Source organism: Dromaius novaehollandiae, chromosome 2, assembly GCF_036370855.1.
Source record: "Dromaius novaehollandiae isolate bDroNov1 chromosome 2, bDroNov1.hap1, whole genome shotgun sequence".
In the NCBI taxonomy this organism is placed as follows: domain Eukaryota; kingdom Metazoa; phylum Chordata; class Aves; order Casuariiformes; family Dromaiidae; genus Dromaius; species Dromaius novaehollandiae.
In genome coordinates, this window is record NC_088099.1 from 97,452,886 (window position 1) to 97,468,142 (window position 15,257).

Below are 15,257 nucleotides of genomic sequence, written 5' to 3' on the forward strand. Positions count from 1 at the left end.
TGGGAAAATAAGACCTTGGGAAACAACCACCAGACCCAACAAAAACAGAGGTACAACCGTCATCAGGGACTGCAAAAAACAAAAATAAGGAGAAAAAACAGCTTGCCTCAGAATGACGATGAGACCCAATGAGGAGCAGGAGACCCCAGACCAAAAAATTACTATTGGTCTAACTATCGCGTGAGGAGTGGGAAATGTAAGTCGAAAAGACTATAATTACCCAGGATTTGTTTATGTTGGGGTCCCTCTTTGGAGGCACCCAGCTCGAGCTGTAATTATGGCACGCGCGTGATTTAAATTATCTGATTTGTTTTGATTTGGCTCTGAACTTTTCTGCGGGAACCTAGGGTCGAGCCCTGTTATGGTGGCCGACAAGCCTAATTTCCATAACAGTTCCTTCTACCATTTAGAGCCATGCAGCAGTCTCAAGGAGGAGGTGATTTCAGAGGGGTGACAGGGTCTGACAGGCAGGAAGGAGGAGTAATCACTCTGTGGGAGAAGCCTCTAGCCCAGCAGACTGGTTGGGAGACTGCAGAGAGAAGCAGGGAGAGACTCACAGTCACGTGTCTTTGTGATGGGAAGAAGCAGCTTTGGGACTGTGACCAGAAAGGACTGTGGAGGGCTTGCTGTGGTCCAAAAAGCCACTGAATTGAATAAAACCAGACTTGAAGGCAAGGACTTGCCCTATAAGGATGCAGTGGGCAGGAGAAGATTGGCTTGTTTTATCCATTTTACTGTGATAGTGTTTGACTTGGTCTATCCAGTTTACACTACTTTGAAAAGTTAAGGATTCTAATCTATAATCTAGTGAAATCCAGTTGTTTGGTTTTCAGAAGCCTTTCTGGTCTCCCTTGAGGGGGAGGTCTACTTGCCAAATTGGGACCCCATGACACAAGGATGCTCTTTCTTTGCAAGATGATGTGGTGTTCTTGGAGTGAAAAGTACGGTTGAAGAGTGAACTTGCAATTATTGAACTGCTGAGTCCTCAGTCAGACCTAGAAACCCCTCTCATGCACTCATTTGCAGATTCTCCCTGCTGGTGAGAACCTTGCTGAATTCTGCAAAGATTGTAAGAAGAAATTAGCCCTCAAAGATATTCCATTCTTTTCTGATGATACTGAAATACAAGCAAAAGCAACCAAGGTTTTGCTTGTGTTGGCTGGAGTGCCAACATTATTTTGCTGCCTTAAAATTGTCTTTTGTTCTTTAATCCCTTTTTATTCTCATCTGTCCCTTCATCATATCCTTTCCAAAACTCAAGTGAAAGCTCTTTGGAGACAAGGCCACCTCTGTGCATGCATCGCTGGAGGTGGGCAGATCACTGCAAGGTGCTGCTATGGCATGGTTCCTAGCAACACCAGATCCCAATGGGCCATATGAGCATGTGTAAGTACAAATGGAGAAGCAACTTTCCAGGCTTTTTCCAAAAGAAACACATGAAAGAAAATGTGCAATATATGGTTTTCTCTCTTTTGGTCCCTCTTCTGTAGATAGCACACATCAAATTTACCTTGAATAGTCCCACTGAGATCAGGGTCCAATTTATTAGCTTTATTAATCTACATGTTTTATAGACATAAGCCTCCCTTTTTGCCCATTCTTGCAGAAGTCACTATACTAAATTACCAAAATACACTCAGAGCCTACTCAGACATCAAGGTCCCAGTAACCTGAAAATATTGTTTAAATCAGTAGGAATTCTGGAACCATCTTATCACCCAAAGTCAGCTATAAATTACATGTAATAATTTTCATTATTATTAATTACAGCTATAGAGTTATACTGGACCTTCTCCATTTTTAATGTTTTAGGCAATGCTCCATGACACTATGACCAACATTTAGAAAAATGGCTCTCATGTCTTTTTCTCAGAGCAAATAAATTAATTTTTATGAAATGGAAATGAAGGGTAGAACTGAATAACCTAGTTGCAATGGAAAGGTAGTCTTTCAAAACATTGGAAAAGTCAGACACTGGCAATAGCATGTGTTCTAATTTCCTGAACCTGTGAGAATGGACATGAGTTATTATATAGCTTACTGCTGAACATACACTTGCTTCCTCATGTGTGTAGAAGGCAAGGATGGAATATATGCATGAGTCAGGTCCAGCATTTCTCATTCTGTGTGCCACAAGTTCAAAACCAAAGTTGACACAGTGAATGACAAAAAGGCACACCAAGAAGTGAGCTAGAGTGACTTAGAATAGTCTAGATGCTTTTAAACTGGACTGGACAAGAGCAAAAGTTACTTTTGGTAATAGACACCTTTCTAATTGTTCAATAGCTTTTACTTTGTTTAAAAATATTTGTCAGAAGTTTTCAGTTTTTGATTTGGAAGCTTGAAGTAATATTGGGGAAAAATAGGATTTACTTTTCTTTTAAAAAGAAAGAAATGTATCCCTAAGTTTAAAACTGGGGAGGAATCTTGGCTCCTTTAATGTGGCATCAAGGTGGGAATCTGCAGACATAGGTTCAGTTGTCATCTAGGGAATGTAGTGCATTCACAATTCATACTCAATTTACTGCCTTTACATGAAAGGATTCTGGATTTCAGAGCCTGATGATGGGGTGACATTGAATACAAGATTGTGTAGCACTTTATAGAACTTTTCTTTTATTAGCTGCTCTGTAATCACATTAAGTTAGACTGAAAATTTGAACTAATTCTTTCCCTTGAGGCCCAGGCTGTAATAATGGTAAAAAATCTGTGAAATAGGATAAATACAATTCAATAATTATATTGATAAATAAAATGAAAATCAACTAATTGTGTCGCTCACTCAGCTGCCTGCCTCCGTTGTTGCTGCCTTTCTGCATCAGTGACTGCTAAACTTTTTCGGTCACACTTCAATAAATTTAATTGTGCAGAATAAATGAGCTAATTTTTGAAGTCACAGGCTCTGTTTGCAAGATAAGGGTGGTGGTTTATTGACCTCCTCTAACTCTGTAAGAGTGTCACCCTCCTTTTACTGACAACCATGGGAGGGTTTTTTTAATCCCTCTTCACCCACAACCTTGCTAAATCCTATTTTGTATATTTAACTTCCCATCTCATTTTCTCGAAGTCACTTAATACACCACAATAGACCAAAGATCCCTGTTTCAGTTGGTGGCTGCACAGACCTCTCCAAGTGATTATCAGAGCTGTGGGCTTTTTATCTTTCTTTTTAATGCTATCTTCTTTTTTTGATGATTTTATTCTCTGGCTTGTGGAAGGGTGGCTGCTAAGGGGAGGTAGAGCCTAGATTAACATCCAGTTTTTCTGGAAGCTCTGGTAAACCTCATTCATGAATCACAAGCTCATCCACCCTACAAGGATGCACATCATAACCATGACCACCATTTCAGTCACCATTCAAGTTGATTGTTTGATGATGAGCACAGGAAAAGGTGGATATTAGGCACTGGACATGCCTGAGGAAAACATCGCCTGCTTTTTTAACTTTTGGATCAGTCTTGGTTTTTGCTTTTGGGTGCCGAGAAGACTGGGAAAAGATACTGGCTATCTTGTCTATTGCGTTACTGCTGCAATTTTGACAGCAATGGAACTGTTAAACTGACAAAATCGTAGGAGTGAATCAGCTCCACCTTTTCTCTCCTACCTCTTTGATTTACTTTGATTATCAGTCAGGATTTGGGGTTTTTTTTAAGTGAAACATCTGGATGACACTTATAACTACCCTTTTTCCTAAGGCTGGATCTTTCATTCTATTCTTTAAAGCCATAAAACAACTTATATGCATATAAAAAGGGATGATTAAATATTGTGGTGCAACTCTATCACTGATATAGCAAACAAATCAGTTCTCTCATTGTAGTAATATGGTCCCCGAGTCAAAAATCTGTGTATTCTATTAAGCAAAAAAAATCCTTTAGAGAAAAATAAAATCAGCATCAACAAATCAACTCTGTGAAAAAAATGGTCTCAAAATTCTGTCTCCCCTGGCTCTGGCAAATAAATCCTATAAATGAGAAGCATGGGGAGTCCTTTATATTATTAAATGACCACTTGTTGTGGTGCATAAGGTTATGCAAACCAAACAGTTTTCCATTTCAGGATACATTATGTCCAGGGTCCAGAGTGTGGTTGAATCTATTCTTTCCTGAAAATGATGCTAGGCAATGCAGCAGGTCAAATATTTATGAAAGAAAGGAATGCCTCCCTAGACTTTGGCAAACTAAGCCTTCTAGATGGCAAGAGACTTTATGAAGTCAGGATTTCAGCTGGGCACCTAGAACATAAACTGTGAGAAGCCTTCTTCTTATATTGTAGTTGTTATATTGCACCCCTTTCTGCTGTAATTTTCTTCTAAAGAAGACTTATAGCCTCCTAAATATTTCCTGTCAGGTGTTGGCTAGGTGAAATGCAACCCAGGGAATTGAAGCTGGAGGAATCACAATATCCCACATATGGAGCAGGCCAAATTTCTGCCAAACTCTTCACTGTGTCCTTAACTCAAACTATTTGTACTTTTTGTGATTGATGCTTGTAGCAAAAGGCAGGCCTAATCCAGGAAAGACTTCTGCATCCTGGCTCTGCCTTCCTTCAAACAAAAACTTATGTCCAGTTTAACAGCCTGCCCTGGGAGCTGCATACGAACCTAACACAGCTCCTTGCACAAGATGGTAATTGCTGTCCTTCCCTGTTTTTACTCTGTAGTTGGTTTTTGTGTCTTGGTTGCTGTGGGTCACTTTATTTAGACTATCTCAGGAACCTATGAAGCTGCACCTGAGTAATGACATTGATTTGTTTTGAGGTATGAAATTAAATTACACCTGAACCAAACTAGCTATTTGGGGAAGCAACCTTTGCCAACTTTAACAGGATAAAATTCCAATAGCATATAATGTTTTATTGGATGAAATACAAAGTGAAATACTTTGGAGAAAGGTTTCCAGTTCATAAAACACTTTCAAAACATGGACTGACCTTACATATTGTGGGCCATTATTATTTTTCTCTTTGCAAACTAACTTCAAATTGTTCTGCAGATTCATTGCACCAAGAACTAAAAGATAAGGTTTGTACTTAAGAGCTAGACCTTGTGGGAGATGCAGGAGATTTCTGAAAATGATAAGCTCTATTTAGACTGACATTTCTAAAACCCTGGCTTCCTCTGAAGGTGGACTGCATACTCCCTCTGAAGGAGGATGTCAGCAAACCCTTACAGTAAAAGTAATGCCCATTTTCCAGTTCAAAAATTATTTCTTCTGTGACCCTCATCAGATTTTAAAATGTAAACAGAAGAGTAAAATGTATTTTCTAATTAATCATGTTTATTATGGTCTGCAAATCGTAATGCAGTTCTGCTCTTCTTTATGCCTTCTTGGTGCTGTGGTTATGTGGGTATAACTGAGAGTGGCTGGTATGATCAGGAAATGATTTGGCAAAACACCACCCACCTATCACTCAAAGTCCGATTTACAGAGCAGCTGAAGGGAAGAAGCCTTAATGTAAAGTGAAGTCTGCAGATGAAACCAAAGTTAGACAAATAGAGACTCTTCATGAAAGAAAGGCTACCTGCTCCACTGCTGAACGTAGAAGCTGATTTGCCCTATCCAGGTAGGTGTGCGGAGATAAATGAGGACTGTGTACAGAGATGGGCCTGCCAATAGTCTAGGGGAATTTAGAAACCTTTCTAAGATACCAGGTTTTGCCAGCCCCATTACTGGGGCAATGCATGGCAAAGGCCAAGGCTGAGATTTGGGCTCTGCCTGTATAGTTTGATGTTTGAAAACTAAGGTAGCAATAAAAAATATATCATCCAGCTATGAAAAAATGGGGACCTTGAGGGTAGGAAGATTATAAAATAAGAGAAAACAGGAAGTAGTGAATCACACATAGTAATTTAATGCACTGAGGTCCAAACAGAAACAAATGGAAAACCATGTGTGAAGAGGGGAGCCATTCCCTGTCCATGCCTGACTTGGGTCCCTGTGTTGTCAGACCTCTTCCGGTCCCCAGGACAAGCCTAATGTGATTATATCAGAGCCCCCTCCACTTCACAAAATGTGCTCACTGCAAGGTGTTTGATTCCAGTTGGGATTTTTTTATATTGCAGTTTTGAAACTGCCTTGAAATATTTTATATAACATCAGCCACTGTGCAGATTTGTGTATTGTACTGTAATTACTTAAATAGGGGATTTTGTATGCTACAGCCAGTGATTCATGAACTGCAGGGTATCTGCAGAAACAGGCTTTCGTTGGGATTATGGGATGTAAAATGCCTGAAGGTTTTTGCCTTTGATAGCAGACCTGCCATTGCATCCACATAGGGTTTGTCTAATAAATTGTATTAGTGCTTTCCAGCATCCTGATAACTTCCCTCCCCCAACTCCTTGCTATTCTGAAATGTTTTGAAAGGAAACTGGTTCTCTGTGAATTATTGTTGTGGCAACCATTAGAGCATATGTTCAGCATGCTTGATGTTGACCATGCAGTATAGCAGAGAAGAGAGCTGAAAAGGTTCCTCAGGAAAGACTTAATAGTGCAATAGTTGCAATGAAATGATTTCTAACTAGACACAAGGGAATTGTGGGGATGTAGGGAAAAGACCACAGACTTACATTCACAGTGTGATCAAGGGGATGTAATTGCTTATCTTCAATTAATTCAGGGTTATGTGGCTAAATCCCCTACTTGCTTTTGGAAAAAGTCTGACCTACCAACTACTGTTTGATTTGAGGAAGTTTCTAACTTGGCATGTCAAATTATTTCAAGCCCATGAGAAGCTGGGGAGAAGAAAGAGGACATGCTGAAGGAAGGTTGTTCATGCTTGTGTATCCAGTCAATGTGTTAGACTAGGAATCCTTGCAGATGCACAGAAGTCCAAAGCTTTTTCCTTCTGTAAGGTCCAGCAGGAACTAGGGAAGGAGAACCATAAATATATGATGCATGTTGTTGCATTCTTCATTTCTGTTTCCAGAAATGAATGGTTGTCTCCCTGATAACAGCCCTAATTCATCTAGGGCATAGCAGGTTTCTGTCTGATGGAGTTTTCTTGCTGAATTTTCTGTCAGCCCATTTCCGAACATTTGAAGGTTTCATGCTGTAAGAAGACAGGAACAAAGTTGTTTTGTAGTTGCTTGTGAGTTTTAATTAAAACAGATACAGTAGTTTGGACATGCTGATGCTTGTTTTTTATGTTGGGATCCACATGGCGGCATTTTCTTTCCGTACATTGGGCAAGTTCCTTTTTTTACTCAGATTTCTCTCAGGTTTAGAGCTGTGCACATAAGAAAAACTACTGTTACCAAATCCCCTCTCTCAGAAGTCAACACAGCTCATGTAAGGAAGCTTGGTAAAAAGCAAGTGCAGGTCAGGGTGAATAAAATTACAGCGTGTGTGCGGTGCTGGTCAAATTCTTCACTGACCTTCATTCCCATGCATAAGGGTCATGTCAGGCATTAGCAGCTAGATAATTCAAAGTCTCTCGGTTTCCATCCTTGTTTGCTTTTGGCTGTGCCTGTTTTGAGCTACCTCGTCTGCAGCAGGTTGCTCTCTCTCTATTTTAAAAATCTGAGGGCAGCAAGCAGTGTATAGTTGTGGATGTGGTGTTATTGAATGCCACAGACAGAGCTGCACGTTCTCAGCTGAAATCCTCTGTTCTGCAGAGGTCCTTTGGGGTTCAGCTCTTGGTAAAACTTTGCTTTTGTTTTTAAAGCCCTGCATGCTTCCACTCTCATATTCTCATCTTTTTTTTTTAACAGCACTCAGCCATGCAAAGCAGTGCTCCCAACGAGGGCATCAAAGGAGACAGCCTAGCAAAGCTGCAGGTGGAGGAGGACTCACTGCCACTGTTTTCCACATGTTCCTCCCTATGGGGGCCTGACTGGACCTCAGCCTGAGGATGGAACTGAATGGAAACTTAATGGAGAGGTGAGTCCCGCCCCCAGGTATACCAAGCAGTCAAACTCTTTTGTTCTAGTTCTCTCTGGTTTTAGCATATTTCTGTCAGTGGGGGGGTACTAAAGGCAGCACGTTCGTCCCTTGCTCTGCCTAAGTCCACAACAACATCTCTTAGTGCTCAATGTTAATTCGCAGCCCTTCAAAAGAACCTTCCCCCATTTCCTCTCCTCCTTTTTTTTTTTAAAAAAAAAGTCAGTTCACATTGATTAATCATTTTATAAATGTTTAGGGACGGGATTGTGAAACCTTTGCTGGCAAGCATTTTTCCCCTGGAGTCAAGGAGACTACTCATTAGCATGACTACTTGCCAGCATGAGGGACGGATTTACAATCTGGATGTTTGTAGTTTTAAAAATATGTCTCTATTTAGCTGATTTGGGCTGCTGAACAGGGCTGGTTATGGAAATCAGACTAACAGGCTGTCACACTAGGGCTTTTTACTTCAGAATGCATCTAAGGTGAAAGAATGTATGTATATGTAACACATACATTTAAATAGTATTTCAGGTGACTGATTGGTGTCTTTTTTCTCATAAGCATTGTGTGAGACCCTTTCAACGTAAACCATACCAAATTTTATGTTGTTAAATCCCCTCTTTTACCTTATACACAGTGTAAAAATGTGTATGGGCCAATAATGACATGAAAGCTCTTATGGGCTGATTACACAGATCTCTTAGAAGCAGCTAGTGCTTGCAGGATGCCTGGTATTCAGCCTAGTGGCTGGAAGGGGTGGAAGGTGAGGAGCTGTGTGCAGGTCATGTCTGCAGGACAAGAAGATGGCATGGCTGTACCTCTTGTTCCTGCTTGCAGGAACATAGCTCTGAGGAAAGAATTCTGGCTCCCTGACAGAAAATCCTGTGTTATAGTACACCGGTTCCCTGCCATGAGTCACTCGCTCCCCTTTCTTTCTGAGGACAAGTGAAACAATTCTGCCTCTGCTCTGCATGGCTAACAGCAGCAGTGACCTTCAGAATCACCACTTAAAACTGGCACGGGATCATCGCAGCGAAAAATCAAAACAACACTATCTTTCCCTTTCCTCCACACTCCTCCACCCCACTCCACTGTGTTTACTCCTCTGCATGCAGCGTGGTCATTGAGCCTGGGTGCTGGGCTGCTGGAGCGGAGGAGTTCCCTCCTCTGTCTGCGTCTCCCTCCACCTTGCACAAAGCTGACGGGGGATTTTTCACCTGCTTACTTTCCTTTTTCCTCTTTGTTTAACTTTGGACCAGATGGCCAGTCCCCAGTCTCTCAGCATGTATTTGACTGACAGAAGCCTTTGATAAACCTCATAAGAATGAAGTCATCTTCAGGTCACCTCCTCTGCCTGGCCTTTAGCATCCGGCACATACCACCATTATCTGCTGAATAGGAGACAAAGGAAATTAGCTCCAATTCCCTATCATCCCCTTTATTTCCACACTGATTTAAACAATGAAGCAATGAGATGCCCTTCACTTTCCTTCGAAAGGTACAAATGTCAGCTGTTAAGAAATGCAAACAAGAGGGTTCCCATGTTAATGGATGGGCTTCTTTGTAAAGCCATGAAGTGGTAAAGTGGATTTATTCACCGCCTGCCTGGAAAATGCTTAACACATTTCTAAACAAATTTCGTAACCACTTTTATTTTATACACAGTACAGAGTGCTTGAGAAGCCTCATTGTTTTGGTTTGGAGATATATAATGAGGTGATACACTGCACTCTGATGTTTTTTCCATATGCAGTTGTCAGAGCCTCATTTGAGGTAGCCCTGAACAGAAACCTTGGAGTCCTTGATACAGACCTTGGAAACCTTGATATGGAAAAAGGTTTAGCTGTGTATGAATCCAAATATTGAGATTTAGAAAGCTACCTCCAATTTCAAGTGAGAAAACAAATCTGGATAAAATTGGACAGAGGAGACAAGAGCCTGAATCAGAATAGAATCTCTCCAGAGATTTGCAAATGGTAACTTCACATCCACTTGGCTATTAAGCTTCTAGCTGAGAAGAAAAGCAACAATATACCATCAGAAGTGCTGTCCCAGGGGTATTTTAAGCCAGACAGGCTTGAAAATATATTAAAAAATACATATTTTGATGAGATTTCTTTCCCAAGATTGCAGGCTTCCAATTGAGCTGATTTGACTGGCAGTTAATTCTGTTCTTTTGGCAACTGAAAGTGTCTGAATGTTTGGGCACTTGCATGAAACCATCCTCCAGATCACTGGCATACCCACATACATTGCAGGAGATTAAAACAGCAAGGATCTCTGAATTAACTCTTGGGAAAACTGGTCCATAAACTGTGCTTTGCATTAAAATACAGCTTTGCTTTTCTACTTTGCTTACTATTCCCTTCCCCAGTAAAGCAGTCAGGATCTTGCCTCTGAAACAGGGCTCACTTCAGAGTCACCTCCCAATGTACAATTGAAAAGCAGTGCACAGAATATATCTATTCTGCAGAGCCAGGATCAGGCTGAGAGTTAGAAACTATGAGCAGTATTCCATGCTTGCTGTGAAGCATGGGAGCAATGACAGCATGTCAGGTCAAGAGACTGATGAGCAATTCTGACCACCTGTTATGCCAAGTTGCTAGACCTTGGCTTCCTGTGCAGTCAGTGGAAAAAAAGTCATCCTGGTACCCAAGTTAGGCACATAGAGAAGTCAGTCTGCCTACTTGATGCATTGTGACTGCTGCTCATGAAAGATATGAGTCTGGCTGAATCACTCACTGCTTATTGACCTTAGATGTCGTCGTAGCTGGGATTTCTAAGTTAGACTCTTACACTGGCCAGCCTGAACATGGTGCTATGAAACTGATGGCCCGTGAAGACCTTTCTGTTGTTTTAGAGTCCTAGGTAGTGGTTGCCATGTACCTTTAGTCATTAGTAAAGGCTGACCTCTTTCTCTATGGTGTTATCATAGGTGCCTGCAATTCAGCAGTGGTAGAGCTGCTGATAGATAGAGATCATCTGATGATGATCTAGGCTGATTTATGCCCCTGGCCACAGCCTGGCTAGCCTTGCCCATGAACTCTGGGTCTAGAGAGGGGTGACAGAACTAGAGCGTAAGAGGGCATCTAGGTTTTAAATAAAGACCCTCCCCCTCCCCCGCCATGAATTCAGACACACTCTCATTTGCTGGAGAAGGGCACTAGAACAGAAGTTGGGTCAAATCTTTCTCTTGTACTGTGGGAGAGTCTTTTATGCATGGCTTCCCTCACTAGTATAAGAAGATCCAACTGTGGCCATGCAGTGAAGAACTTCCATTGAAAGCTGGGCATTTAAACTGAACACAACTATACTAGTTGAGAGAATGCTTAAGAAACGTAAGTTAAGCCTAATTGAATAAGTATTCATTCTTCAACCATTCTTGCAAAAGTGAAATGTTCTGCTTTTGCCATCTATGCAGCTGAAAAGCTTCCAGTGTGGCCTGCACCATGAAAGGACCCCGAGCTTAGCAACTTTACCTTGTCCCTCATTCCTCTGTATTCCATCTTAGAGCAGTGAATCTTCAGTCACCGTAATTTTGTTGGTGCTGACAATAAGCAGATAGCCCTTGAAGTGTTTGACTAGTTAACACCAAAGGCCAGACATTTGTTTCCATTTGATCAAGTTGCCCCCTCTCCATGCTAATGTTTCCATCCTGATAGTAACTAAATTTGTCAGCATCCAGCTGCCTTTTTCCTGCCCTCCTGACATCCAGCTGGCACCTGACACAAGGTGGGCCCTTGATGAAGCTAGCTAGAACATGGCCTAGTCCTGGGAGCGACAGGAACAGACAACTTCTGTCCCTGCAATTAGTAGTTTTGGTAATAATGTTAAGACATCTGAAAGCACCTTTGCCCTGGTAAGGGCAGGACACTCAGCATATCTCTATGCACCCTAGTGCATGCTTTCTAACTGAAATCTGGTGGAGGAATTGAGCTTTTGGTAGCAGTTATGAGTTTGGCAACCACCAGGCTTCTCTTAAAGACCCTGCTGTGTCATGGTTAAGGTTGAGGTACAAAAAACTCCTCTAAAGAGCTTGTTTCCATTACATAGTGAAGGCTGAGTTGTATGGATCTATCTTGTGACAGGGATCAAGAGGTGTCTGTGGTATCAAAGTGGGTTTTTAGCACAATTCTCTCCCAGAGTTTGGCTTTCCCATACTGCCTCTCACTACTTGAAGTGTTTGGCTGTCCATCTATACAGATAAATGGACACACCATAAAGATGAGCAGATATACTAGCACCAACACAGTTTGACTTAGGTCACTTACTTTACAGTTGATGCTCCAGTTACTCTGAAGAAAAAAGAACATGGTAACAACTGTAATCCCAAGCTTTTATTTTTTTTAAGCAGAAGTATCAGCTATCTGCAATTCTAAGTGAGGGGTTGAGGGTGGGAGCCTTACACATCCCATTTTGTTTTTAAGAAGGTCACAGTGAAAGCATGTGATTGAATATTTTGCATGAAACTGCCTATGACAAAGACAAAGAAGAGGGGTTTGTCAGAGCGCAATGAAAAGAGAGCAAAAGAAAGAGAGAGAAAGGTCTGTGTTAGATTTTTAAGGTATATTTGAAAGAATTAAATAAAAAAAAATGCTTTCAAATCCTCAGGGACTTTCCAATTTATCAAGAAAGACACGTTCTTCCTAATGAAAGGTTACTGACCTTCATGAATGTGACAGTTCAATTACAGCCCATTCATATGCAGAACAGCCGTTGATAAAGGATTTAGGAAATGTGACTAGCATAGCAAAAAAAAGGTGTATGGGGGGAATGTCTAGAAAATTATTTTTTATTGTGGAGCAAGAAATATAAATAAGATTCAGTCAGGTAGTAGAACCTTTTCTTCTCTGGCCCAGCAACCCATTAGATTTGCTTCAGTGAATACATTGACTTTTTTCCTCTTCTTTGTCTACTAATATTTCTGTCTTTTTAATCCTCTGAACTACTAAACCTAACAAATCATAAAGCCCTTGGGGTGCTGAGATGCAGGGTTTCAAACATTTTTTCCCTCTGACTGGCAGAGAAAGCTGGAATGTGTCCTAATGTTATTTTAAGTGCTTGACTAGTATTTAAACTCTTAAATGAATGGAAAGTTAAAGCAGCAGCAAATGCACACACACATACATGTACCCCCCCTTCCTTTTCCTTCCCCCTTCTCCTCCCCCCTTCCCTCCACACACTGAGCTTGGCCTCTCCAAGGCTGTAAATAGCCAAAGCAGATATTGGCCAGACTTTCTGGAGCCAGCCTTCAGCCAGTGGAGGGTGACACCTGTGAGCTGATGTTTGTTGAACTCCTCCAGGTGTAGGAAAGATGCTTAAATTGACATAAGGCAGGAGCTGTAAAAACAGGCAAGTATGTCACTCATATGTTCAGCTCCCTGGAAGATCCCAAGGCCAAGTTGTTGCGAAACAACTAGAAAGAAAGAAAAATGTTTCACTTGCTTTGAAATAATTCCAAATGATCTGTTTATCTATCCACATGCACACACACACGCTCACAGATCTAGGCCTATGTGCACTGTGCCCATGCAAAGCATGCATACGGAATAATATGAGGCATATATCCTTACACACACACGTATAAACCCATCTTGCATTTTAAGATGATAACAGTCCGAGGAACTGTGGAGTTAGATGAGGACAATCCTTTGCTTAGTCTAAACTCTCACAGATGGCCCCAGATGGAATGGCTGTAGTGGAAGATTAGTGCTGACCTATATTTATATTAGGTCATGATTATATGGAAAGCATTGTCTTCCACGGAGAAGCAAACAGATTCTTGACTTTAAGCAAGTGCTCAAATCCAAGTGCAATCAACTGGATGTAAGGAAGTGCTAAAACTGTCTGCTGAAGTCAGAGCCAAAAAACATTTCCTTGACCTCCACTCAGTATCTGTGAAAAGGCATGCAAGTTTCTGAGAAACGAGAAGCTTAGTTACTTGACACTACCTCCGCCCAGATACAGCATTACAATTTTCCACACTGTGTTCAGGCTGCTTCATGGGTAGAACTGTAGGGACTGAGACTACATGGTCTTACTCTTGGTAGTAGGGCAACTAGGGTAAAAGAGACCAGTGGAGAATTTTTTCCACTTCTGTTATGGCCGTTTCTGGGAAACTAGAACCACTCTCTGTGCTTAGAACCACTACATTAGATATCTGTTTTCTCTCACTGGTTACTAACGCTGTGTAAATTGCAAGACCTATCCCTAGTGGATATTTTCAGCACCTGCTTACGGGATGTTGAAAATTTTACAAGTTCTCAGGAAGATCTTGAGGGGCCTTACATGAGGCTTTTTATCAGTAATCATCCATAGGCACTGACTGTTTTGCAGACTTTCAGCTTTTGTTGAGGAGAAAACATTTCCTTGTCCTTAGTCTAATTTTAGATCAAGGGCTGGCATAGAATTGGCTTTGGCAGCTTTGAGTGATAATGTCTCACAGTGATGTAAACAAATAAAGTAATCAATCTGTCTTTATTGGTTCTTTCAGATGACTTTGAAATGCATAATTCTAAGTTCCTGAATTATGGAAATCATGGAAGAAATTATTGGGATCCCTTTGGAATGGTCACATTCCCACTTGCCTTTTAAGCAAAGGTTCATCGGATCAAATGGTTTTTAAGGCAGAATGTTTAGTTCTCCCTTTTGTTCAGCATGTACCTGAGATATTGAAGAAGGTTTGTTAGGAGGCCTGGAGTGAAATCAATTCAATACATGCTAGCAAGATCTATTTGCAGGAATTCTGTAGATGCAGTGCAGCCAGCAACCCAATGCCTATTTTGGACACACTGAATTTCTTGATATGCTTCTTATGTTTCCTCAATATTATCGTGCACCAGAAGCTCTGGGCAGGCTCTAAAAAACAGATGACCGTAGCCCCTGTTGCACCTTTCAGCTATCTCATGGCTGTCCAAGACAAGACTCAAGTGGACTTTTGATCACTGGAGATGAGCTTCCTAGTAGTATGCTCACCACTTGCTTCTAATCTTGAAAAGAAAAATAAAATAAAGGGATTGAAAATGTTGCCTTTTTAAGTCCATAAAACCTCCTTGGAGTCTGTGTAGTTAAACTCACTGTAAATAGGGTCCTAATCCAGCAGAGCACTAAAACACTTAAGCTGGAACATTATTTTTTCTGAACTGAGGCCTGAATCAATTATGTTTAAAATGGAGACAGCACAAGAGCTAATTCTAGTTTATTCTATAAAATTCCCTATGTCATTCCTCAAATATGTTTTCTGTAACCTGTTGCAGTGCATTTGGATTATGACATGATATAAAAAGTTTACTGGAATTCATCTGGGATAACCTCTCTGCAATGTTTTGTCTTTCCTGCCTTGTAGATAATGCATGCCAGCTAGGCTTT

The 15,257-nt window shown here is 41.1% G+C and overlaps 1 long non-coding RNA gene across 1 annotated transcript; it reads left to right on the forward strand.

The window, feature by feature from the left end:
* The first annotated feature begins 5,488 nt into the window (after window positions 1-5,488).
* LOC112991207 (uncharacterized) lies at window positions 5,489-15,056 on the forward strand. Its single transcript, XR_003261247.2, has 3 exons — window positions 5,489-5,565; window positions 7,715-7,883; window positions 14,383-15,056. It is a non-coding gene; the product is annotated as an uncharacterized LOC112991207 (long non-coding RNA).
* The last annotated feature ends 201 nt before the right edge of the window (window positions 15,057-15,257 follow it).